Below are 24,061 nucleotides of genomic sequence, written 5' to 3'. Positions count from 1 at the left end.
CAAATTTTTGTTTTAAAATTTGAAGCCAATCATAAAGATAATATAGCATAAGACATTTTCTTTTCTAAAAACAATCAGCATCATTTTAAAAGGATGAACTAATATAGGGCTATGTAATAGCAGGGTTTCCAAACTGGCAATTTATGCTTTAAATTTAAAAATAAGGTCATTTTTCTCCATCAGGGGCAAATGTTTACTTGTAATTTTCTTCCTACAGTTCATGTTAAATTACTTTTTACTATTATTATACTGTAAACTCCTTGGGATTTGGCACCATTTAAAAATTCATCTTTGTATTCCCTTAATATTTGGCACAGGACTGTACATATGGTAGGTACTTAATAAAGGTTTGAATGAGTGTGTAGATGAATATGGTTTTTATATACTTACAGCTATTTCAGAATGAGTACACATGGGATTAAAAACATTTCCCTCCTAGCTCACTGGGAGCCTGTGAAACAATCTACATATTGTAATAGTACTTAAAACATTACTTGCTTTCAAGGGTTTACTCCACAGCCTGTCCCTTCTCGATTTCATGAGGAGAGTGTGGGCTTTGGTCTCGAAACACTTGGCTTCAGGATCAATCTCGTTTTCTTACCTTTAAAAAAAATGGGAATAGTACCTATCTTGAGTGGCTGTAGGAAGGACTGGATGAAATCATATATGGAAAGTTCTTTGCAAACTGTGATATTCAAATGATGGTGTCAGAAGACAGAATATTCCTGAGGAAACTATTAACTTAAAATACTTGTACTTAAATGAGATGCACTGTGATTTAAATATTATTTGGTTAGAAATAACTTTTGAAGCACTTTGTTAGACAGGATCTGTAAACACAGAACCAAAGTTAAACACAAACCAAACTTTGTTAGGATCTGGTAAACACAGAACCAAAGTTAAAAAAAGAGAGAGAGACACTGACAGTTTCAAATCATTCTATGCATATCACTGTTCACTTTGGGAGGCCGAGGCGGGCAGATCACGATGTCAGGAGATCAAGACCATCCCGGCTAACACGGTGAAACCCCGTCTCTACTAAAAATACAAAAAATTCGCCGGGCGTGGTGGCGGGTGCCTGTAGTCCCAGCTACTTGGGAGGCTGAGGCATGAGAATGGCGTGAACCCAGGAGGCGGAGCTTGCAGTGAGCAGAGATGGTGCCACTGCATTCCAGCCTGGGCGACAGAGTGAGACTCCATCTCAAAAAAAAAAAAAAAAAAGCCATCAAATGGATAGCTGAAAGATTACTGTAGCAGGTCACATTACACAGTGATGGTCAGAAGTCAATTGGTTAAATCAAACGTGTTTTGAGGTGTTAGGTAACTGAAAATTTTTTACATTTGTATCATCTGAATTGGCTCCAGAATTCTTTTTACTTATGGGATTTTCCTTTATGCAAGAGTAACCTAACATCAAGAAAAAGGTTATGCTCTTTTTTTCTTTCGTAATATTACTGGGTACCCTATGACTTCACACTTACTTCCGCAGAAAAAATGGCCTGGGGACTTATTGGAGGATTAAGTTATTTTACACATACACAAACACACACGTATTTATGTATCTATAAATATGATGGAAGTCTGGATGCGGTGGCTCATGCCTGTAATCTCAGCACTTTCGGAGGCAGAGGAAGGTGGCTCACTTGAGGTCAGGAGTTGAAGATCAGCCTGGGCAACATGGTGAAACCCTGTCTCTACAAAAAATACAAAAGTTAGCCAGGCGGGGTGTCATGCACCGAGTAGTCCCAGATACTCGGGAAGCTAAGGCGGAAGGATTGGTTGAGCCCAGGTGGTTGAGGCTGCAGTGAGCCCTGATCACACCACTCCAACCTAGGTAACAAAGTGAGACCCTGACTCAAAAATAAAATACATATGTGATGGAAAATTTAGCAATTTTTTTTTTTTTTTTTCAGACGGAGTCTCGCTCTGTCGCCTAGTCTGGAGTGCAGTGGAGCGATCTCGGCTCACTGCAATCCCTGCCGCCCAGGTCCAAGCGATTCTCCTGCCTCCACCTCCCAAGTAGCTGGGATTACAGGTGCCTGCCACAGCGCCTGGCTAATTTTTGTAGTTTTAGTAGAGACGGGATTTCATCATCTTGGCCAGGCTGGTCTTGAACTCCTTACCTCGTGATCCACCTGCCTTGGCCTCCCAAAGTGCTGGGATTACAGGTGTGAGCCACCGCAATTATTCTTTTACTCTTTTGAGTTAGTCTACATAATAAAACAAATAAGCGTGCCTTTAAGGATATCTGGTATTTTTCTCTTAGTATTTCTCAAGTTAATTCTAGTCACTTGAGAATAGCAAAGATTCCAACATTTGGACCTAGGCAATACAAAATCATTAACTTCAAGCCGGGTGCAGCGGCTCATGCCTGTAATCCCAGAACTTTGGGAGGCTGAGGCAGGCGGATCACCTGAGGTCAGGAGTTTGAGACCAGCCTGGCCAACATGGTGAAACCCCGTCTCTACTTAAAATACAAAAAAATTAGCCAAGTGTGGTGGCATGTGCCTATAATCCCAGCCACTTGGGAGGCTGAGGAAGGAGAGTCGCTTGAACCTGGGAGGCGGAGGTTGCAGTGAGCCGAGATTGTGCCACTGCACTCCAGCCTGGGCAATAAGAGTGAAAATCCCATTTCAAAAAAAAGTAAAAAATAACTTTATAAAAATTACCTCATTGCTTCAAAGAAAAATGTATGCCCTTCTCAACTATCACATATGTGTATATGTGTGTTTTAGTGGTTGTTTAGAAGGGAGAAAGTTATTGTGAAATGAAGTTTTTGTCAATTTGACAATATTTAGACTATAATATTATAGTGTCAAAGTTATTACTTTGTCCTAAATTCTTTAGATAGTCTCATTTCTTGTCACTTATATGTAGTCCTGATGTGGCTGTGGTTTACTAACTTACCTATATTTTTAGAAAAGTTATAGGAATAACTTTTTAAAATTTTTAATTTAAATTTAAATTTAATTTAGAGACAGTGTCTCGCTATGTTGCCCAGGCTGGTCTCAAACTCCTGGACTCAAGTGATCCTTCTGCCTTGGTTTATCAAAGTGTTAGGATTACAGGCGCGAGCCACTGTGTCTGGCCAGGAATAACCTTTATAGTATAGCAACTTTGTTTGTTTTTAAGGGAGGAAATAATAATCAGGGTCACAGTATATAGTGTGTTTTTAAATTTTTACTTAAAAATTCCAATATTCTGCCAGGCACGGTGGCTCACACTTGTAATCCCAGCACTGAGGCAGGCGGATTACTTGAGGTCAGGAGTTTGAGACCAGCCTGACCAACATGGCAAAACCCTGTCTCTACAAAAATACAAAAATTAACGGGGTATGGTGGTGGGCACCTGTAATCCCAGCTACCCAGGAGGCTGAGACAGGAGAATCACTTGAACCTGAGAGGCAGAGGTTCCAGTGAGCTGAGATCATGCCACTGCACTCCAGCCTGGGCAACAGAGCAAGACTCTGTCTAAAAAAAAGAAAAAAATAATAATCCAATATTCTGACCATATTTCTGACCAGATGCAGTGGCCTACACCTGTAATCTCAGCACTTTGGAAGGCTGAGGTGGGAAAATCACTTGAGTCCAGGAGTTCAAGACCAGCCTGGGCAACAGAGTGAGATCTTGTCTCAAAAAAAAAAAAAAAAGAAAAAAAGATACTCAGATTCTATTTTACAATTAATATAGATTGAATAAATGAAAAATAAAACTATGGATTGTAAAATTTTCTAGTTAAGAAAGCAGATATACTAATATTTAGATATCTACTTACTCTAATTATTTTTTCATTTTTGTAACAACTAAGACTGTGGTCTTTGGCAAATTATAAATGTCAATAAGAGAAGGAGATAAAAAATTGAGAAGGAAAAAAATTAGTATATAACTATTAAAAGTCAAGGCATAGGTGTGTGTGTTGGCTCACGCCTGTAATCCCAGCACTTTGGGAGGCCGAGGCAGGCGGATCACAAGGTCAGGAGTTTGAGACCAGCCTGGCCAATATGGTGAAACCCCATCTCTACTAAAAGTACAAAAATTAGCCAGGCATGGTGGCAGGCGCCTGTAGTCCTAGCTACTCTGGAGGCTGAGGCAGGAGAATCGCTTGAACCTGGGAGGCCGAGGTTGCAGTGAGCCGAGATTGTGCCACTGCACTACAGCCTGGGCAACAGAGCAAGACTCTGTCTAAGAAAAAAAAAAAAAAAAGAAAAAAAAAAGTCAAGGCATAAAATGCATGCTTATATCTAACTCTGAAAAGATATACCAGAAAATAAAAATGTTAATAGAGTTTGCCTCTAAGAGCCTGGGAGTAGGTGATGGAAGAGAGACCTCGTTTTTTTTGTTTCTTCCTTTTCAACACTTATATATGTTCAAGAAAAATATAAATGAGGCTTTAGCTTTGTAGGAAGGTGTTTTGTAGTTATATCTTCTAGATGTGCCCATCACCTAATGTCAAGAATTATCAACTCACAATTAAGTTTATTTCTTCTATATTCCCACTTTCTAGTCCCTAGTTGTTTCAAAGCAAATCACAGACATATTTCATGTATAAATATTTCAGTATAGATCTTTAAATGATAAAAACTTTCCCTTGTTACACAGCTCTAATACCATCATCACAGATACAAAAAAGAATAATACAAAAAAGAATAACCCCTTAATACCAGTTATCTAGCAGTGTTCACATTTATCCTACTGTCTCTTAGGTGATGTTTTTCAGTGTCTTCTTTAATGCCACCAAGAAATAACTTTTTCACAGCTGAGTAGCACCTGGTCTATGAGAACCTTCTCTTGAGACAGCCCTCTTTGGTTCCACAGCTCTCCCATCCACCTTGTGTGGCCTTGCATTCATGGCTGCATCCACTTCCTCCACAGTGGCATAGGTGACAAACCCAAAGTCCCTGAAGCGCATGGTGTTGGGATCTCTCATGACCACACAGCCTGTGAGCGTTCCCCATTGCTTAGAATGGCTCCTCAGCCTCTTATCAGTCGTTTCAAAGCTCAGCCCTCCAGTGAAGAGCTGCCACAGCTGCTTGGCTCTTTAGGAGACTGACTTAGACATGACAGCAGTGGGAAGAGAGATTTTAATGATGCTTCCTGGTGGCGGCCACGGGCAGAAAGTGGGTTTCTATTAAATGCAGCAGAACACAATTCCTAATTTAAGAGGTATACCCAACCCATCATTAAATATACTGTGTGAAGTAGCATTTCTGAATTTCCACCAGCTACATGTGTCTGTGATGTACAGTGAGGTCCATCATTTACTTCTCTTAGAAGAATGCTCACTTTTTCCAAGACAAAAAATATCCTCTATGAGGAAAAAATGCAAAACAAGACATTAACATTGTATAATAGAAAGAAATCATAAAGGAGCCTTTCTCAAAAAAATAACGATATTCATTCATCTTGAATGCTAATAAAAAGAAGATGGTATATACTTCATTATGAAAATAAGTTATCTTGTTGCACTATAATAATGCTCAGATGGATAAAAAAACCCACAGCATCCTTTTGCTAACCCTAAAAGTTATGTTCCTGAAAACCATGCCAAGAGAGTGTGTGGTTGAGGAACTGTAACACTTCATGGGAAACAAAAACAGGAATCAAAATAGGATAGGCGGAAGCCTGACAAAGTCAGTGCATTTTAAAAAAATGTTCACTAATATAGAACAGTCCGCTGAAGATAATGTCAATGACATTAATGTACAATTAATTGTTTTTTGTTGTTCCTTGCTCATCACCACATTTCAGGACTTCTCTTTCCACCAGACTTGAATGAGATTTTGTTTTCTTGGTTTTTTTGTTTTGAGACAGAGTCTCACTCTGTCACCCAGGCTAGAGTGTAGCAGCAGGATCGTGGCTCACTGTAACCTCCACCTCCTGGGCTCAGTGATCCTCCTTCCTCAGCCTCCTGAGTAGCTGGGACTACAGGCATGCGCCACCACCATGCCTGGCTAATTTTTGTACTTTTTGCAGAGACAGGTTTTGCCATGTTGCCTAGGCTGGTCTTGAACTCCAGGTTACCTCAGCTTCCCAAATTGGTGGGTGCATTTAGTTTTGATATCTCTTTAGTCTATTTTGTCTAGACAGCTCTCTGCCTTTTTTGTCTTTCATTTCATTGTTACTTTGTAAGAGTCAAGGCCAGTCATCTGTAGCCTGGCATATAATTTAGATTTCTCTAATTGTTTGCTTTGATTGGATTCTGGTTAAACATTGTGGGCAGGAATACTACCTAACTAATATGTGTACTTTGTATGACATTAAGTGGGGAGGCACAGAATGTCACTTTGTTGCATTATTATTGATACTAAATTTGATCAGTTGGTTAAAGGGCTATCCATCAGTTCTCTCCATTGTAAAGGCACCTGTATCCCTTGATGCTTAAATAACCTGGTAGTGTCAGGGGGTTACTTGACACGGTGTGAACATCCTGTTCCCCAACACATTTTACCTAACAGTTTTAGTATTCCTTGATGGTCTTCACCTGAATAAGTTATTATGCTGGGGGTTGCAAAATGGTCATTTTCTAGTTCTATTATGTGTTCTATATTAGCTGATAGTCTCTGTAAAGAAGAGCTTCCCAGTCTCTTTTATGTGAGGTATCACCATGATGCACAAATTCTTCATTTATGCAATGTGTTATAATGTGTTACCATCATTAAAATTTTTAAATTATGCTCAAATTGTTCTAAATTTGGCCAGTGGGAGCCCCTACAAGCTGGTTTGTGTGTTTTATTTACATCTTTCCCTCAGTCTTTGTGCACTTTCTTACTTTCTGGAACAAGAAGAAATCCAAGGATCATCTTGTACTTTCTCTGCCCCAGCCCTGGCATTGGCCATTTATTTGACAGACCCTGAAGCCTTTTAATGGAAAATGGTGTTCAGAAATTAGGATCCAGCTGGGGACGGTGGCTCACACCTGTAATCCCAACACTTTGGGAGGCCGAGGCAGGTGGATCACTTGAGGCCAGGAGTTTGAGACCAGCCTGGCCAACAAGGTGAGACCTCATCTCTACTGAAAATACAAAAATTAGCCGGGCGTGGTGGTGGGCACCTGTAATCCCAGCTACTCAGTAGGCTGAGGCAGGAGAAATGCTTGAACCCAGGAGGCGGAGGCAGTGAGCCGAGATTGCACCACTGCACTCCAGCCTGGGCAACAGAGACTCCAACTAAAAAAAAAAAAAAAAAAAAAAGGATCTGAATGTTAGGTATGCTCATTGCTATTAGGTGTCATTGTTTCTAGGTCTGGGAAACATATATGCTTCTTGTTTTGGTTTGGTTTTGGTTTCGTTGTTTGTTCCAGACAGGGTCTTGCTTTGTCACGCAGGCTGGAGTACAGTGTAGAATCACTGCAGTCTCAACCTCCTGGGTTCAAGTGATCCTCCCACCTCAGCCTGGTGAGTAGCTGGGACCACTCCTGCAAGCCACTGCACCTGCTAATTTTTAATTTTTTTTGTAGAGACAGGGTCTCACTATGTTGCCCAGGCTGGTCTTGGACTCCTGAACTCAAACCATCCTCCTGCCTTGGCCTCCCAAAGTGTTGGGATTACAGGCATGAGCCACTGCACCTGGCCTATGTTTCTTTGTTTTTGAAAATGTTGGTTTAACACTTTGTGACGAAACAACTTGAAGGATTTGTCCTACGCTGAGTGTATCTCAATGCTGGGCTTGAGTGTCTGTCATGCGAAAAAGAGACTCCACCAGGCTCCGTGCTCAGGATCCAGTATTCACATATGGTGAGGTTTGTTGTTAATTATAGTGAATGTAAATCCTTATTTCAATAATCTTCTTGATAATTTTGAATTTGTTGGCTTAGTCCAAACTAAGAATTGGTTAGATCACCATTGTTTTCCCTCCTAATATGGCTGATTAAGAGCTTGTACCAGGTACAGAGAAGCATTCTTGCGTTTTCTTGTTTCCTTGTGCTGTGTTAATAGTATTATCTTCAGTCTGAGGTTTCTCTGCAGGATTTTCTTTTAAAGCCGCTTGTCTGTTTTGTCAGGATTGGTTTTGGAAAGCTGCTAATATGATCTGTGAAGCGACTCACAGGGCACACACAACCTGAGGGGCATGGCCAAATTCCATGCAAAGAAAGCGAAGGGCCCTGTCCCCGCGTGGCACTTGGCCATCTGCCATCCGACTGAGACTGGATCATGTGAGCAGCCAGTGACAAACCACATATTAAATCTTGGTAAAGCTTTATTTCTTTTTTAGATAAAGTTAGTATCAATGTTCTACCTATTTCAGTTTTGAATTGCAGTTTCTTTCTGCAGCAAATGGGGCATGTTGCTCCCCTCCCGCCCCGGGTGTGTGACCCCACTTGGAAAATGCCTGCTTGGGGCCCCTGCGGCTGACTCCCAGCTGCCTTCCCTGCTTCCTCTCTGGCCGATGCAGCCAGTGTGGCTAGAGTGAAGAGTGACTGTAGGAATGTGATTGCCGAGGCAAGTAGGGCAGAGAATGAAGGGTCATTTGCTCCAAGTTAAAGTACACACAGGCCGGCGCCGTGGCTCACACCTGTAATCCTAGCACTTCGGGAGGCTGAAGTGGGAAGATCACATCCAGGAGTTCGAGACCAGCCTGGGCAACACGGCGAGCCACCCCCACCCCCGCCGCCGTCTCTACAAAAAAAAAAAAAAATTAGCCACACCTAGTGGTGTGTGTCTGTGGTCCCAGCTACTCAGGAGACTGAGGCGGAGGATTGCTTGAACCCAGGAGGTTGAGGCTGCAGTGAGCAGAGATTGCACCACCACACCCCAGCCTGGGCGACAGAGCAAGACCCTGTCTCAATTTTAAAAAAAACAACAACAAACAAAAAACCCTCAGTTTATAGTAGGGCAGGGTAGAGAGAGAATAAGCCCAAACTCCCCAAACCACCGTTGCCCCCAGTGTCGAGATGATACTTGTAGATTTGGGCAAGGGATGAAGGGATGCCTTTGTTGTCAGTCAAGGTCAGAGAGCTAATGTGACCCAGGCAGTGGGAGGGTGAATGTAAGGTAATAAAGTGAAAAAAGTGTGTTCACAGGAGTAAGACTTCTATGCGTAGCTCAGATGTGGGGTTTCAGAAGAAATGCATCCTCAGCGTGGAGGTGTGTTTGAGTTTATGCTATGGGAGAAAGCCAACGTCAATGGAGGTCTCACTGCCGCCCAAAGATCCAAGCTTACCTCCTTTCAGGGGGTGGGGATTGTGGGGGAAGCAAGCAAGACTTGAGCTTAGGAAACCTCTCTGCAGAGTCAGCAGTAACTGGTTTAGGGCTCAAGAAAAGACAGTGATTTTCCATAGAAGCCTAAGGATGAAAAATTTGCAAGACACAGAAAAAAGGGGATAGGCTTTCAATTACTTTTGTTGGGAGGATTGGTTTGCTTTGGGTAAAAGGAGGTAGACAGTGGAGAAGGAGGGACAAAACATAGGGAGAGAGGCCAGGTGTGGTGGCTCACGCCTGTAATCCCAGCACTTTGGGAGGGCGAGGTGCGGGATCACTTGAGGTCAGGAATTCAAGACCAGCCTGGCCAACCTGGTGAAACCCAGTCTTTACTAAAAATACAAAAACTATCTGGGCATGGTAGCACATGCCTGTAATCACAGTTACTTGGGAAGCTGAGGCAGGAGAATCGCTTTAACCTGGGAGGTGAAGGTTGCAGTGAGCTGAGACCGCGCCACTGCACTCCAGCCTGGGTGACAGAACGAGACTCCATCTCAAAAAAAAAAAAAAAAAAAAAAAGGACACATCTTTCAGGGTGGACACAGAGGATTTTGCTAGTAAACAGCAGACACCTTGCTCAGGTTGGAGAGGCTTCTGACCCTTTGTACGCACTTTCCTGGGGCAACACAATTGGCCATCAGGACATTAGTCATGAGTTGTCCCCTCCCTTGAGGCTGATTCAACGAACAGGTTCTTTCCTGCTCTCCAAGCATGCCATCATACAGCATGCTGGTATGGCATTTGGACAAGGGTTTTCCACCTAACTTTGTAATTATATGGAATATCTCTGAAAAAGGTCCTCCCAGATAATGCTGTGACTTACTAGAGAACAGTAATTTATAGCTGTAATTTGTTAATCCCATGAGTATCCCTAGAGGAGGAAAAATCTTGATTGTATGGAAGCTGTGTGGACTTAAGGTCTATATAAAAGAATTGACCCAGGGCTGCTCCTAGTCATCTGATGGGAACAACTCCTTCTTTGTGGACCCCTAGGCATCAAGGAATAGCTGCACACCCACAGATAGTGACTGATTTGGACAAACGGAGCTGATCACTCACTCTTCACAGTGATAGAGACTGTCAGCTAAAAAATCATGAGAAATTCCGGCATCTCTAACCTCACTCTGAGAGTGGCAGCCCTGGAAAGGAGAACTTTATTTCTTAAGAAGAGGATTTCGCCTCTGGCTGAAAAACTAAAAGCAAACTCTTTGAAGGAGAAGAGGTTGGCAAGGGATTTATACTGAAGTTGGCCAAGTTTACGCATTCAACAGGTTGTAGGAGGAGCTGTGAATATTCATGAAGGGGGTCCTGATCATGCATATTCAACAAACATGCATTTATTTCTTCCTGTCTTGCCCTGCTGCCCAGGCTGGAGTGCAGTGGTGCAATCATGGCTCACTGCAGCCTCGACCTCCTAGGCTCAAGCGATCCTCTCACCTCAGCCTCCCAAGTAGCTGGGATTACAGCTGCACATCATCAAGTCTGGCTAATTTTTGTATTTTTTGTAGAGACGGAGTTTTGTCACGTTGCCCTGGCTTGTCTCAAACTCCTGTCGAGTAGAGGAAAGGAAGAGAAGCAGAGATACAGATTACAATTGTGCTAACAGTTGTCTGAGCATAACTGTATAACAGTATTACCACCACTGCATTTCAACTCATGTTACAGCAAGCATTTCAATGCTATGACAATATCTATGATCAAGGCATTCTGTAGTTCAGGAGTGAGCAGAAAGCAGTTAAAAGATCTAACAAAACTAATAAGCAAAAAAGTTCAAAGAGCAAACTGTCAGGAACCTAGGAACTCAGAGAAAATGGGGATAAGTTCTGGATGAACAGGATTTACATACAGAATTTCAATCCATTTCTGAGGCAATAATTTTCTCACTGGTAGGTGACACTCCAGCCACCCACAAACCTCATGCCCCTTGTCTGAGTGGAGCTCCCCTTTGCCCCCTGACTGAGTCTGAGGGGCTTCTGCATTTTCTCTCCCATTGCTGCCTCCAGGATGCATCTTTCTGGCATTTCTAACCTCACTCTGAGAGTGGCAGCCCTGACTGCCTGGCCCCTCATACACACTGCTAGCTCAGAACTCCTCAGGGTTCGGTCACAATTGTTGTGATGTTGTATCACTGAAGGCCAGATTTTATCTTTCAACTTTCTATCCCCAGGACTGGCCCAGAGCCCAGTATATAGGATGGGCTTAATCCATGTTTTTGAGTGAATGACCAATACATAAATCCATAATAATCAAGCACACTGTTTCAGCAAACATCTCAACAACACAGCTATCAGAGTGACTTTTTTCTTTTCTTTTTTTTTTTTTTTTTTTTGAGACAGGGTCTTGCTCTGTCACGCAGGCTGGAATGCAGTGGCACAGTCGCAGCTGACTGCAGCCTCACCCTCCTGGGCTCAAGTGATCCTTCCACCTCAACCTCCCAAACAGCTGGGACCACACGTGCACACCACCACATCTGGCTCATTTTTTTTTTTTTTGAGGTGGAGTCTTGCTGTGTCACCCAGGCTGGAGTGCAGTGTTATGATCTCAGCTTGCTGCAACCTCTGCCTCCTGGGTTCAAGCAATTATTCTGCCTCAGCCTCCCAAGTAGCTGGTATTACAGGCATGCATCACCATGCCTGGCTAGTGTATGTTTTTTTAGTAGAGATGAAGTGTCACCATATTGGCCAGGCTGGTCTTGAACTCCTGACCTTGTGATCTACCCACCTCAGCCTGGCCACATCTGGCTAATTTTTAAAATTACTGGTAGAGATGAGGTCTCTCTATGTTGCCCAGGCTGGTCTTGAACTCCTGACCTTGTGATCTACCCACCTTGGCCTGGCCACATCTGGCTAATTTTTAAAATTACTAGTAGAGATGAGGTCTCTCTATGTTGCCCAGGCTGGTCTTGAACTCCTGGGCTCAAGTGATCCTCAGCCTCCCAAAATGCTGGGATTACAGGCATGAGCCATTGCCTAGAATAACCTTTTTCTGGTATTGTTACTTTAATCTTCATAAGAACATAACACAAGACTATTCCCTACCAACTTTACACTTAAGCACTCTTTTTTTTTTTTTTTTTTTTGAGACAGAGTCTTGCTCTGTTGCCCAGGCTGGAGTACAGTGGCGTGATCTTGGCTCACTGCAAGCTCCGCCTCCTGGGTTCACGCCATTCTCCTGCCTCAGCCTCCTGAGTAGCTGGTGGCACCCGCCACCACGCCTGGCTAGTTTTTTTTATTTTTAGTACAGATGGGGTTTCACCATATTAGCCAGGATGGTCTCGATCTCTTGACCTCGTGATCTACCTGCCTCAGCCTCCCAAAGTTCTGGGATTACAGGCGTGAGCCACCGCACCCGGCCAGTATTCTTCTTTAAAGTGTGGAATGTTTGTTGTTGTTGTTTCGTTTTTGTTTTTGTTTTTTTGTTTGTTTGTTTTGAGACAGAGCCTCGCTCTTTTTGTCCAGGGTAGAGTGTAATGGCACGATCTTGGCTCACTGCAACCTCTGCCTCCCAGGTTCAAGTGATTCTCCTGCTTTAGCCTCCTGAGTAGCTGAGATTGCAGGCACCCACCACCATGCTCAGCTAATTTTTGTATTTTTAGTGGAGACGGGATTTCACCATATTGGCCAGGCTGGTCTCGAACTCCTGACCTCAGGTGATCTGCCTTGGCCTCCCAAAGTGCTGGGATTACAGGCATGAGCCACCACGCCTGGACTAAAGTATGGAATGTTTTATTGGAGGCTTTTAATTATTTTATTTTAACCAGAGCACTAACTTATAAATAATCCATATAAAATCATCAGACTGTCCCACAATACATACTAATTCATTAAATTAACAAAAACTTCATCTAGGTACTGAGAATACATCAGCAAACAAAAAAGAGAGCCCCTATTCTCATAAAACTTACATTCCAGTTGGGGGAGGATTGGAGATAAGCAGTATAAAAATAATGTCAGTTGTTTAATAAAGAAAAATAAAGCAAGGTAAAGGGGTGAAGAGTAACTGGGAGAGAGTTTGCCTGGTTAGAGTCAGGAAGGCCTCTCTAATAAGCGGACATTTGAGTCAAGGCTAGAAGGAAGTTAGGGCTGTATTCTGTGGATAACTGGGGGAGGCATCTTAGATAGAGGAACAGCAAGTACCCTGGGCCTGGGGTTTTGAATTACAGTGAAACCAGGGAGGCCAGGGCAGTGAGACATGGAGAGAGTTGCAAAATGTGAAGTCAGAAAAACAGCAGATTCTATGGGGCCTTCTAGGACACAGTAAAGATTTTGCATTTTATTCTGGGTGAGATAGGGAGCTTTGGGAGGGTTGAAAACTGAGGAGGGACTTGGGTTTTAAATGGTCATTCTGGACCAGACACAGTGGCTCACGCCTGTAATCCCAGCACTTCGGGAGGTTGAGGCAGGAGGATTGCTTGAGCCCAAGAGTTCAAGACTAGCCTGGGCAACATAGTGAGACCACATTTCTACAAAAAATAAATTTAGGCCAGGCACGGTGGTTCATGCCTGTAATCCCAGCACTTTGGGAGGCCGAGGTAGGCAGATCACTTGAGGTCAGGAGTTCGAGACCAACCTGGCCAACATGGCGAAACCAGTCTCTACTAAAAATACGAAAATTAGCAGGGCGTGGTGGATCACACCTGTAGTCGCAGCTACCTGGGAGGCTGAGACAGGAGAATCGCTTGAACGTGGGAGGCAGAGGTTGCAGTGAGCTGAGATTGCACCACTGTGCTCCAGCCTGGGCAACAGAGTGAGACTCCATCTAAAAAAAAAAAAAAAAAATTAAAAAATTAGCGAGGTGCGGTGGCGCATACCTGTAGTCCCAGCTACTTGGGAAGCTGAGGTGGGAGGATTGCTTGAGCCTAGGAAGTTGAGGCTACAGTGAGCCATGCTCTCATCATTGCACTCCAGTCTGGATGACAGAGCAAGACTCTGTCTCATAAAAAAATAATAAATAGGTGGTTGCAATAATCCAATAATCCAAGTGAGAGTTGCTGGTGGCTTGGACCAGAGTTGTAGTGGAGGAGGTAGAAATATTTGGATTCTGGATATGTTTCAAAGGTAACACTAAAAGGATTTGAATGTGGAGTGTGGAAGAAATTAATGCATCCAAGGATGAAGTTTTTGTGGGGAGCAATTGGAGGATGGTGTTGCCACTTACTGAATTGGTGAAGAAATGGGTTTGGGAAGTTAGCAGATGCTGTGATGTCCTGTCCTGCATCCTCCTGGCCTACCTCTGAGTTTACTTGCAGCCAGGGTGGATAGTTCCCGTAAATACTGATGGCTTCCACCTCAAGTTCACCCTCATTCCTCTACTTCCCTGCCTGCAAGATCTCTCCATTGCCAGGGACCTTGTTCAGCTTGGCTGCACAGCAGATCAGAAGTGCTGGGGACCAGGGCAGGCGCGGTGGCTCATGCCTGTAATCCCAGCACTTTGGGAAGCCAAGGCAGGCAGATCACCTGAGGTCAGGAGTTCGAGATAAGCCTGACCAACATGGAGAAACCCCCTCTTTACTAAAACTACAAAAAATTAGCTGGGAATGGTGATGCATGCCTGTAATCCCAGCTACTCAGGAAGCTGAGGCAGGAGAATTGCTTGAACCCAGAAGGCAGAGGTTGCCGTGAGCCGAGATCACACCATTGCACTCCAGCCTGGATAACAAGAGTGAGACTCCATCTCAAAAAAAAAAAAAAAAAAAAGGAAGTGCTGGGGACCTAAATCCCCCAGGGAACCATTGGCCAGTGAGGTGTAGGGTAAGGAATTATTGGGTGAGTAATCTGGTTTCTCTTTCTGTGGAGAGACTGTTCTAAGATGCCTTCTACAGGACTCTTCAGAGGGTATCCAGCAGGATTTAGCTTCAATTGCCCACAGTAATAACCTGCTCCTTAGAGTACCCCTTATTAACTCTCCTCCTTTCTCTGTCTTACTTCCCTTATTTCCTCACTTGTGCTTCCTGGGATAACCTCCTGTATAATTTAGTTTCTGCTGCATAATAAGCCACCCCCAAAATTTAGTGGTTTACAATGGTCGTTATTTTTGCTCATGATTCTGTGGGTCAACAATTTGGGCTGGACTCAACTGGGCGACAAATCTTCTGCTGGTCTTGCCTGGGCTCACTCAGTGGCTACAATAATATGGTGGCTTGACTGGGGCTGGCAAGTTTAAGATGCCCTCCACTGGTAGATGGTAGATGCTAGCTGTCAGCTGGCTGATTTAAAAGGCCTCAGATGGGTTGGCTCATGTAGTCCCACTACCCTCTCCTCCTCCACCAGGCTAGACTGGGATTCTTCACGTGGCAGTCTTGGGCAGTGTTCCAAAGGGACGAAAATGGACACTGAGAAGCTTCATGGGGTCCACAGTGCTGCTCCTACTGCATTCTTTTCATCAAAGCAGGGCTCAGGTGCTAGGCCAGATTCAAAGGGTGAAGAGACAAATTCCACTTCTTGATGGCAGGGAAGTCAAAGTCACATTGCAAAGGAAATGTCATATGAGAAGGAAAGAATGCTAAGGCCATCTTTACAAACAACCTACCCATCTCCCCCAACCCCCAAATTCCCTACGGATCTCCTTGTCTCAGAGTCTGCCTTTGGGGGAATCCAAACTAAGCTGGGGTGGGTAGTAATCAAAGCTCTGCCATAGACATGCTAACGAAGATGCTTCCTGGAGGAACCCAAGTGGAAACTTTGAACTGGCAGTTGGATTTATGAGTCTGGAATTCAGAAGGGAGGTCTGGACTGGAGATACTCAATTTGGGAGTCATTGAAATATATGTAAACAAAGACAGTCCTAGTTTGGACAAGAGCATATAAGGAATGTGTGTAGAAAGAAGAGGTCAGAAGGCTGAGCCCCAGGCCACTGCAGTGTTGACGGGCCACAGAGAGCAAGAGGGTCCAGCAAAGGAGGCTGAGAAGAAGCAGCAGGGAAGGACACCAGCAGTGGTGTCCGGGGGGCCAAGGAGAGAGTGTTTCAAGAAGAGCACTAGGTGGGGTGAGATGGCCCATGCCTATAATCCTAGCACTTTGGGAGGCTGAGGTGGGTGGATCACCTGAGGTCAGGAATTTGAGACCAGCCTGGCCAACATGGCAAAACCTCGTCTCTACTAAAAATACAAAAATTAGTTGTGTGTGGTGGCGGGTGCCTGCAATCCCAGCTACTCTGGAGGCTGAGGCAGGAGAATCGCTTGAACCTGGGAGGGGAGGTTGCAGTGAGCTGAGATCACGCCACTGCACTCCAGCCCGGGCAAGAGAGTGAGACTCCGTCTCAAAATAATAATAATAATAATAATAGTAATAATAACAATAATTTTTCCCGCTGTCTGTAAGCAGTTACTATGAAGCTTTAACTACATTTCCTGTTAATAACTGAAACCTCAAAATACTTCTTTTGAAAAGATAAGGCAATTTCCTCTCTCTGCCCCCTCAGAGATTGGCAGATAGCAGATGGCCACGTCACTGCCTCACCCCATCACTGAGCTCCCTGCCATCACCTCCCAAATAAATCCTTGTACCCAACCCTGGTCTCAGGGTCAGCTTTTGGGGGACCCCAAACCAGGACAGTGTTTTCTGGAATACCCAAATGTCTAGCAGCACTGGGCCCACACTTTGTGGGTAAAAAATGGAGTCTGGCTGGACACAGTGGCTCACATCTGGAATCCCAAAATTTTGGGAGGCCAAGGCAGGAGGTTTATTTGAGGCCTGGAGTTTGAGACCAACCTGGACAACATAGTGAGACCATGTCTCTACCAAAAATACAAAAATTAGCCAGGCGTGGTGGCATGTGCCTGTAGTCCCAGCTACTCAGGAGGCTGAGGTGGGAGGAATGCTTGAGCCCCGGAGGTGGAGGTTGCAGTAAGCCATGATTCATGCCACTGCACTCCAGCCTGGGTGACAGGGCAAGACCCTGACTCAAAAAAAAAAAGTCTGGAGTACAGAGGCAGCTAACCCTTTCAGGGTCCCAAAAGAGGCTCTGCAAAGTGGGGGGTTCCCCACTTTGCAGAGCCTCTTTTGGGACTGGCCCAGTCAGCATCTGAGCTTGTAATCCTGCACATGTAAGATACAGGCAAGAAAATGTTCTTTTTTACATTTTCAAGTACTGAAAGAAGAGACATACAACAAACAGACATATTTTTACAATTTCAAAACCATAGCACAATCTACACAATGCTTATAATGGAAAAAACTAAATAAATACTTAAACAAAAAAATTCCCTTCCTAAGTGCCTTTTATTTTGTGATTTTTTCTTTTTCTAGTTTTTTTTTTTTTTTTTTCTGCCTCTTTATTTGCCCAAGTTGGGATTTCCAGAGTTTCATTTCAAGAACTAACTTGCTTTGCTTCATTTCCATTGTCTGGGCTTTTGTTACCTGATGAGTTTGAGTGCTTTCAGGACATCTGATGCTTCAACTTCAATTAGCAAGCCCTCCTGAAAGAAAGAACACACTTTTGTCACTTCTAAGTTAATTCTACAACCTTGCAAAATTTGATTTCCACACAAGAATGTGAAAATCATCTTAGATCATTTAGGCAGCAATTTATCTGACAAATATGAGACTCAATTCTTTCAAATAAAAAGATGTGGAGCCGGGTGTGGTGGCTCATGCCTGTAATCCCAGCACTTTGGGAGGCCGAGGCGGGTGAATCATGAGGTCAGGAGATCGAGACCATCCTGGCTAACATGGTGAAACCCCGTCTCTACTAAAAATACAAAAAATTAGCTGGGCATGGTGGCGGGCACCTGTAGTCCCAGCTACTCAGGAGGCTGGGGCAGGAGAATGGTGTGAACCCCAGAGGCGGAGCTTGCAGTGAGCCGAGATAGCGCCACTGCACTCCAGCCTGGGCAACAGAGTGAGACTCTGTCTCAAAAAAAAAAAAAAAAAAAAAAAAAAAAAAAAAAAAAGACGTGGAAAGCAAAATTGCTTTCATGTGAAAAAATTAGAGCTTACATGTGATTTCAACTTTTTAATATCAATTGCTCATTAAATCTTTCCCTAGGTTTATCTCTAAATAAGAAAGGTTCATCTGTGTGAAAACTAAAAACTGAGAATTAGTATTAAAATTTCACGACCATTAATGCTTTATCTGATTTTAAAGCATGATTAATTTTCCCTTCTCTAGGTGTTTAAAATGAATATCTCACAATGACAACAACAGAATAATAGGGGGCAAGGGCAATCACTGCCACATCTGAAGGTGGTTCATTGTAAAGTAATGCCACACTCTTAACCTGGGACTAAAAAATAATGTGAGTTTTTAAACAGAACTTCAACATGCATGTTTTTAAGTAGTGATGGCACCCTCAAAAGAATGGTTCTAACCATCCTTCCAGATTACAATTTCTTTCTTTCTTTTTTTTTGAGACGGATCACGGATCTTGCTCTGTCGCCCAGGCCTGAGTGCAGTAGCGCAGTCTCGGCTCACTGCAACCTCCACCTCCCAGATTCGAGTGATTCTCCTGCCTCAGCCTCCCGAATCGCTGGAATTACAGGCATGTGCCACCACACCCGGCTAATTTTTGTATTTTTAGTAGTGACAGAGTTTTGCCATGTTGCCCAGACTGGTCTTGAATTCCTGAGCTCAAATGATCATCCCGCCTCGGCTTCCCAAAGTGCTGGATTTACAGGTGTTAGCCACCACACCTGGCTGAGAACAGGTTAATTTTAAAAAAGTAACATAAGTAATTTGATAACAAGCCTAGTGAATAAGATATGTAACCAAACTAATAGTATTGGCTTAGGAAAAAAAAAAACAACCTAGCAATAAAAGAACGAGATTGGTGTTTTTGCATTGCCCAGAACCTGCCTCTGGGTAAGTCTGTTTTGGGCACTGCAACAGATCATTGGCAGTTGCAGCTCCATGAGGGCAGGGACCCGTGCCTGGTACAGGACTGAACTGGGGTCCGCTCACCTGGCTCAGTAAAGCCAAACATTCACTCTGCAGTTTGCAATAGGAAAAAGAACAGTATTTATCTTTGCAGGGCAGTAAGCAAGAAGAATCAGGCAGCTCATACTTAAGACCTGACCTCCCCAGTGGCTTGCAAGTAAGGGTTTTTATATTTATTTAGTTTTTGAGATGGAGTCTTGGTCTGTTGCCCAGGCTGGAGTGCAGTGGCGTGATCTTGGCTCACTGCAATCTCCGTCTCCCAGGTTCAAGCAATTCTCCTGCCTTAGCCTCCCTAGTAGTTGGGATTACAGGCTCCCGCCACCAAGCCCGGCTAATTTTTGTATTTTTAGTAGAGACAGGGTTTTGCCATGTTGGCCAGGCTGGTCTCGAACTCCTGACCTCAGGTGATACAACCGCCTTGGCAAGAGTTTTTAAAGGCAGAGGCAGAGATTACAGGCAAGGTCATAAATCAATACATGGAGGCTATATGCTGGTTTGACCTAAAAAGGCAGGACATCTCAAAGTGCGTGGTGGGGCATGGGGCAGGTTACAGGTCAGAGATTCAAAGATTTTCTGATTTGCAATTGGTTACGATGGCAAAGGTTTGTCTAAAAATTTGGGGTCAGGTGAAAAGAACATTAGCTCTGGCTCATGAGCGTGACTTCCTCCAGGCCCCTCAGAAAGAACTTCAGAAAAAAAATGGCAGTCAGAGTTGAGTCCTCAGTTCCCCCTTACCTGAGGTCTAGGTGCCAGTGGATTCATTTGCTGGGCATCCATGTTTCTGAAAAACAACTCAGGGATCTATGTTAGGAGGTTATCTTTAGTTTCTCTCCCTCCCTCCCTCCCTCCCTCCCTCCCTTCCTTCCTTCCTTCCGTCTGTCTTTCTTTCTTTCTTTTCTTTTCTTTCTTTCTTTCTTTCTTTCTTCTTTCTTTCTTTCTTTCTTTATCTCTTTCTTTCTTTCTTCTTTGTTTCTTTCCTCTCTCTCTCTTTCTCTCTCTCTCTCTCTCTCTCTCTCTTTCTTTCTCTCTCTCTTTCTTTCTTTCTTCTTTCTTTTGGCAGAGTCTCACTCTGTCGCCCAGGCTGGAGTGCAGTGTTGCAATGTTGGCTCACTGCAATCTCCACCTCCCGGGTTCAGACAATTCTCCTGCCTCAGCCTCCCACGTAGTTGGGATTACAGGTGCACACCAGCACACTCAGCTAATTTTTGTATTTTTAGTAGAGACGGGGTTTCACCGTGTTGATCAGGCTGGTCTCAAACTCCTGACCTCAGGTGATCCGCCCACCTCAGCCTCCCAACATGCTGGTGTCAGAGGTGTGTGAAACCAGAGCAACTCCATCTTGAAAAGGAGCTAGGAGAAATTAGGCTGAGACCTACTGGGCTGTATTTCCAGACGGTTAAGGCATTCTGTAAGTCACAGGATGAGATACAAGGTCAGCACAAGATACAGGTCATAAAGACCTTGCTGATAAAACAGTTTGCGGTAAAGAAGCCGGCTAAAACCCACCAAAACCAAGATGGCCACAAGAGTAACCTCTGGCCGTCTTCACTGCTACACTCCCACCAGCGCCATGGCAGTTTACAAATGCCATGGCAACGTCAGGAAGTTATCCTATATGCTCTAAAAAAGGGAGGCATGAATAATCCACCCCTTGTTTAGAATATTATTAAGAAATAACCATAAAAATGGGCAACCAGCAGCCGTTGGAGCTGCCCTGTCTGTGGAGTAGCCGTTCTTTTATTCCTTTACTTTCCTATTAAACTTGCTTTTGCTTTGCACTGTGAACTTGCCCTGAATTCTTTCTTGCGCAAGATCCAAGAACACTCTCTTGGGGTCTGGATGGGAACCCCTTTCCTGTAACATTGAGATTACAGGCATGAGCCACCACGCCCAGCCTCTTTTTATTTATTTATTTATTTTTTCGAGACAGAGTCTTTCTCTGTGCCCAGGCGGATCTCGGCTCACTGCAACTTCCACGTCCCAAGTTCATGCCATTCTCCTGCCTCAGCTTCCCGAGTAGCTGGAATTACAGGCACATGCCACCACACCAAGCTAATTTTTATATTTTTAGTAGAGGTGGGGTTTCACCATGTTGGCCAGGCTGATCTTGAACTCCTGACCTTGTGATCCACCCGCCTTGGCCTCCCAAAGTGCTGGGATTACAGGCATGAGCCACTGCACCCATCCTTATTAATCTTATTGTGAAAAATCCTCAATGGCCGCAGATAACATCCTTGCAGTATCTTTACTCCTTCGGCTTTTTGCCAGCACCAACATTGGCCTTTGCAGTACCCCTGACTTTCTCTATTCTGTTCTAGCATTCCTTTTGTTGCTTTCTTGAGGTCTTTTTCTTCTCGTACAGGCCATGTCTTGCAAGTCTATGTTTGGTATGTTTGGGTTCATTTTACTTTACATAATCAAAGGAATCATGAATCATGACAAAGCCACCACCAGCATGAGTTCTGAATCCAAATACAAAGATGACCTCCAGTGTGGTCTTGTACATTCTGGCTAGTTTTTCCCGAATTTCTGTCTTAGGCACTGTTGCCTTCCTGGGATGAAGGACATCAATGAGCATCTGTTTCCTCTGAAGTAGTCATGAACTTTCTAGTTAGGATAGTTACCGTGTCATTCATGATGGTGGCCTACCCTCAGACAGCCAGGGAGGAGAAGAGTTATCTTTAGGTTCTATAGGGAACAAAACATCCCGGAATTTGAACTTTCTTGGCTATTGTTTTAAGCTACTATTACCTTCTTGCTTATCAAGTTGCTCATTTACTTCTCAGGACTAGGTGCCTGGAATTTCCCCTGCAATAACGAAAACTTTTCCTTTATTTCCATGCTTTGGAGAAAGTGCATGGCAGGCCCCTAAGAGGAGTCCCTGCTACATCTTACAACCATCTTGCGAATTACTGTACCGTAGCAACTACTGTAGTGCCTGGTGCATAGGAGGATGACTGAATGAATATATGCAGAAATTCACAATGTGACTAATTCAAAGTACCTGACACTCATTTGAATGCACACATTTGAAATAGTTTTTAAAAGAAAATAGCTTCCATAATTTGCAAATACAACAATAACAGTTTATAGGAAATGTCCCAAGCTAGTCCACTTACTTCTATTTCTTTTTGACACAATACCATCTTCTGAATATATTCCATTTTGTGAAATAAAAAAGCATTTTACGGTGATTATGTTAAATAGAGCCAAGAGCATCATCCCTGTTTTAATAGATTAGAATGTGGGGATGTGGAACAGGTGAGTAATTTTTTCAATATTAGTATTATTAATTGGAATCTCAACTTATAATAACTAATGCCCATTTCTGCCCAAATCACTGGAGGGAGGGCGGATTACCTATGGTGCTGGGGGTGGGGTCAGCTTCTCATAGGTATGGGATGGGGAGATACTTGAGCAAGACTGGGGTGCTCCAGAGAAGGAGCAAAGTGAGAGCAGATCCTGGGTAGGTCTTATGTCCCCTGCAGTCACCAACTAATAAATGGAAGAATTGGCACTCGCACTTAGCTCTCCTGAAGTCAAATGCAGTACTTTTGTTTTTAGGGAATGGCTATACAAACAGTTCATTTTAAAGAGAACTTTTGGGGATTAATAAGTTTTACCCAGAGAATAGATCAGGAATTTTATTCTAATTGAAAATTAAATCTGATTTGTGTATCTCATGTGTTTTGTTTCAGTGTAATACATTTTACAAATGAAGAGATGTGGGAGAATGCAAATTATAGAAGTTTGTGTTTGTTTTGTTTTTTAAAGTTGTATTACATTCCTAGAGTCCTTCTAGCAGCATTATTCAAAATCCCTTTTTAACATTATTCAAGCCAGGCACAGTGGCTCACGTCTGTAATCCCAGCACTTTGGGAGGCTGAGGCGGGCGGATCACCTGAGGTCAGGAGTTTGAGACCAGCCTGGCCAACATGGTGAAACCCCGCCTCTACTAAAAATACAAAAATTAGCCGGGCATGGTCGTGCGCGTCTATAATCCCAGCTGCTCAGGAGGCTGAGGCAGGAGAATCACTTGAACACCAGAGGTTGCAGTGAGCCAAGATCGTGCCATTGCACTCCAGCCTGGGTGACAAGCGTGAAGCTCCATCTCAAAAAAAAACCCCAAAAAACCCAAAAAACATTATTCAAAAGCATGTGCAGAACTTAATCCAGTAATTCTATTTTCTTTTTTTTTTGAGACAGAGCCTCGCGCTGTTGCTCAGGCTGGACTACAGTGGCATGATTTCGGCTCACTGCAACCTCTGCCTCCTGGATTCAAGTGATTCTACTGCCTCAGCCTCCCAAGTAGCTGGGATTACAGTCACCCACCACCACACCCAGCTAATTTTTTGTATTTTCAGTAGAGACAGGGTTTCACTATGTTGGCCAGGCTGGTCTCAAACTCCTGACCTCATGATCCATCCGCCTCGGCCTCCCAAACTGCTGGGATTACAGGCGTGAGCCACCGTGCCCGGCCTATTTTTCAGAATAGTACTTTGGTCTTATAAAAACTCTCATTCTTAAGTAATATATATTCTATTGAGAAAGTCAGGTCTATGAAAAGAAAGAGTTGAATGATTCTCATGGGTCTTATCTCATTTATAACAGATTTGGGGGGACATTTTATTTTTTATTTTTTGTAGAGACAAGGTCTCCCTATTTTGCCCAGGCTGGTCTTGAACTCCTGGGCTCAAGTGATCCTCCTGCCTTGCCCTCCTAAAGTGCTGGGATTACAGGCATGAGCCACCACGCCTGGCTGAACATTTTAATTTCATTTATCACATCAGTTTTTTTTTTTAAATCAAACCATGACAGTAAATTGGGAATTTCTCCTTTATCAGAAAACCTACTTTTAAAGAATTTGATTCTAATTTAGTCCATAAAATTGATGGCATACATATTTTTTCTTGGGAATTAAAAATGTTTCAAATATGCCACTTATTCATGCAACGTGAACAGGTTATTTTTAAAAAAATTAATTTTAGGTTC

At 43.6% G+C, this 24,061-nt stretch overlaps 1 long non-coding RNA gene and 1 pseudogene across 2 annotated transcripts; both read right to left on the bottom strand.

Annotated features, from left to right (window-relative positions):
* On the bottom strand, positions 1–19,888 carry LOC115838350. Of its 2 annotated transcripts, none has more exons than XR_004033365.1 (3): positions 19,805–19,888; positions 17,554–17,612; positions 1–601 (listed from the first exon to the last, which is right to left on the bottom strand). It is a non-coding gene; the product is annotated as an uncharacterized LOC115838350 (long non-coding RNA). The 2 variants fall into 2 exon arrangements; XR_004033364.1 differs by lacking the exon at positions 1–601 and adding an exon at positions 14,931–15,635.
* Positions 19,889–21,186: 1,298 nt separating this feature from the next.
* On the bottom strand, positions 21,187–22,866 carry LOC115838305 (annotated as a pseudogene).
* Between the last annotated feature and the right edge of the window lie 1,195 nt (positions 22,867–24,061).

This window comes from Nomascus leucogenys, chromosome 14 (genome assembly GCF_006542625.1).
Source record: "Nomascus leucogenys isolate Asia chromosome 14, Asia_NLE_v1, whole genome shotgun sequence".
Taxonomy (NCBI): domain Eukaryota; kingdom Metazoa; phylum Chordata; class Mammalia; order Primates; family Hylobatidae; genus Nomascus; species Nomascus leucogenys.
The sequence above is the reverse complement of the archived record's forward strand: the minus strand, read 5'-3'. Positions and strand labels throughout refer to the sequence as shown.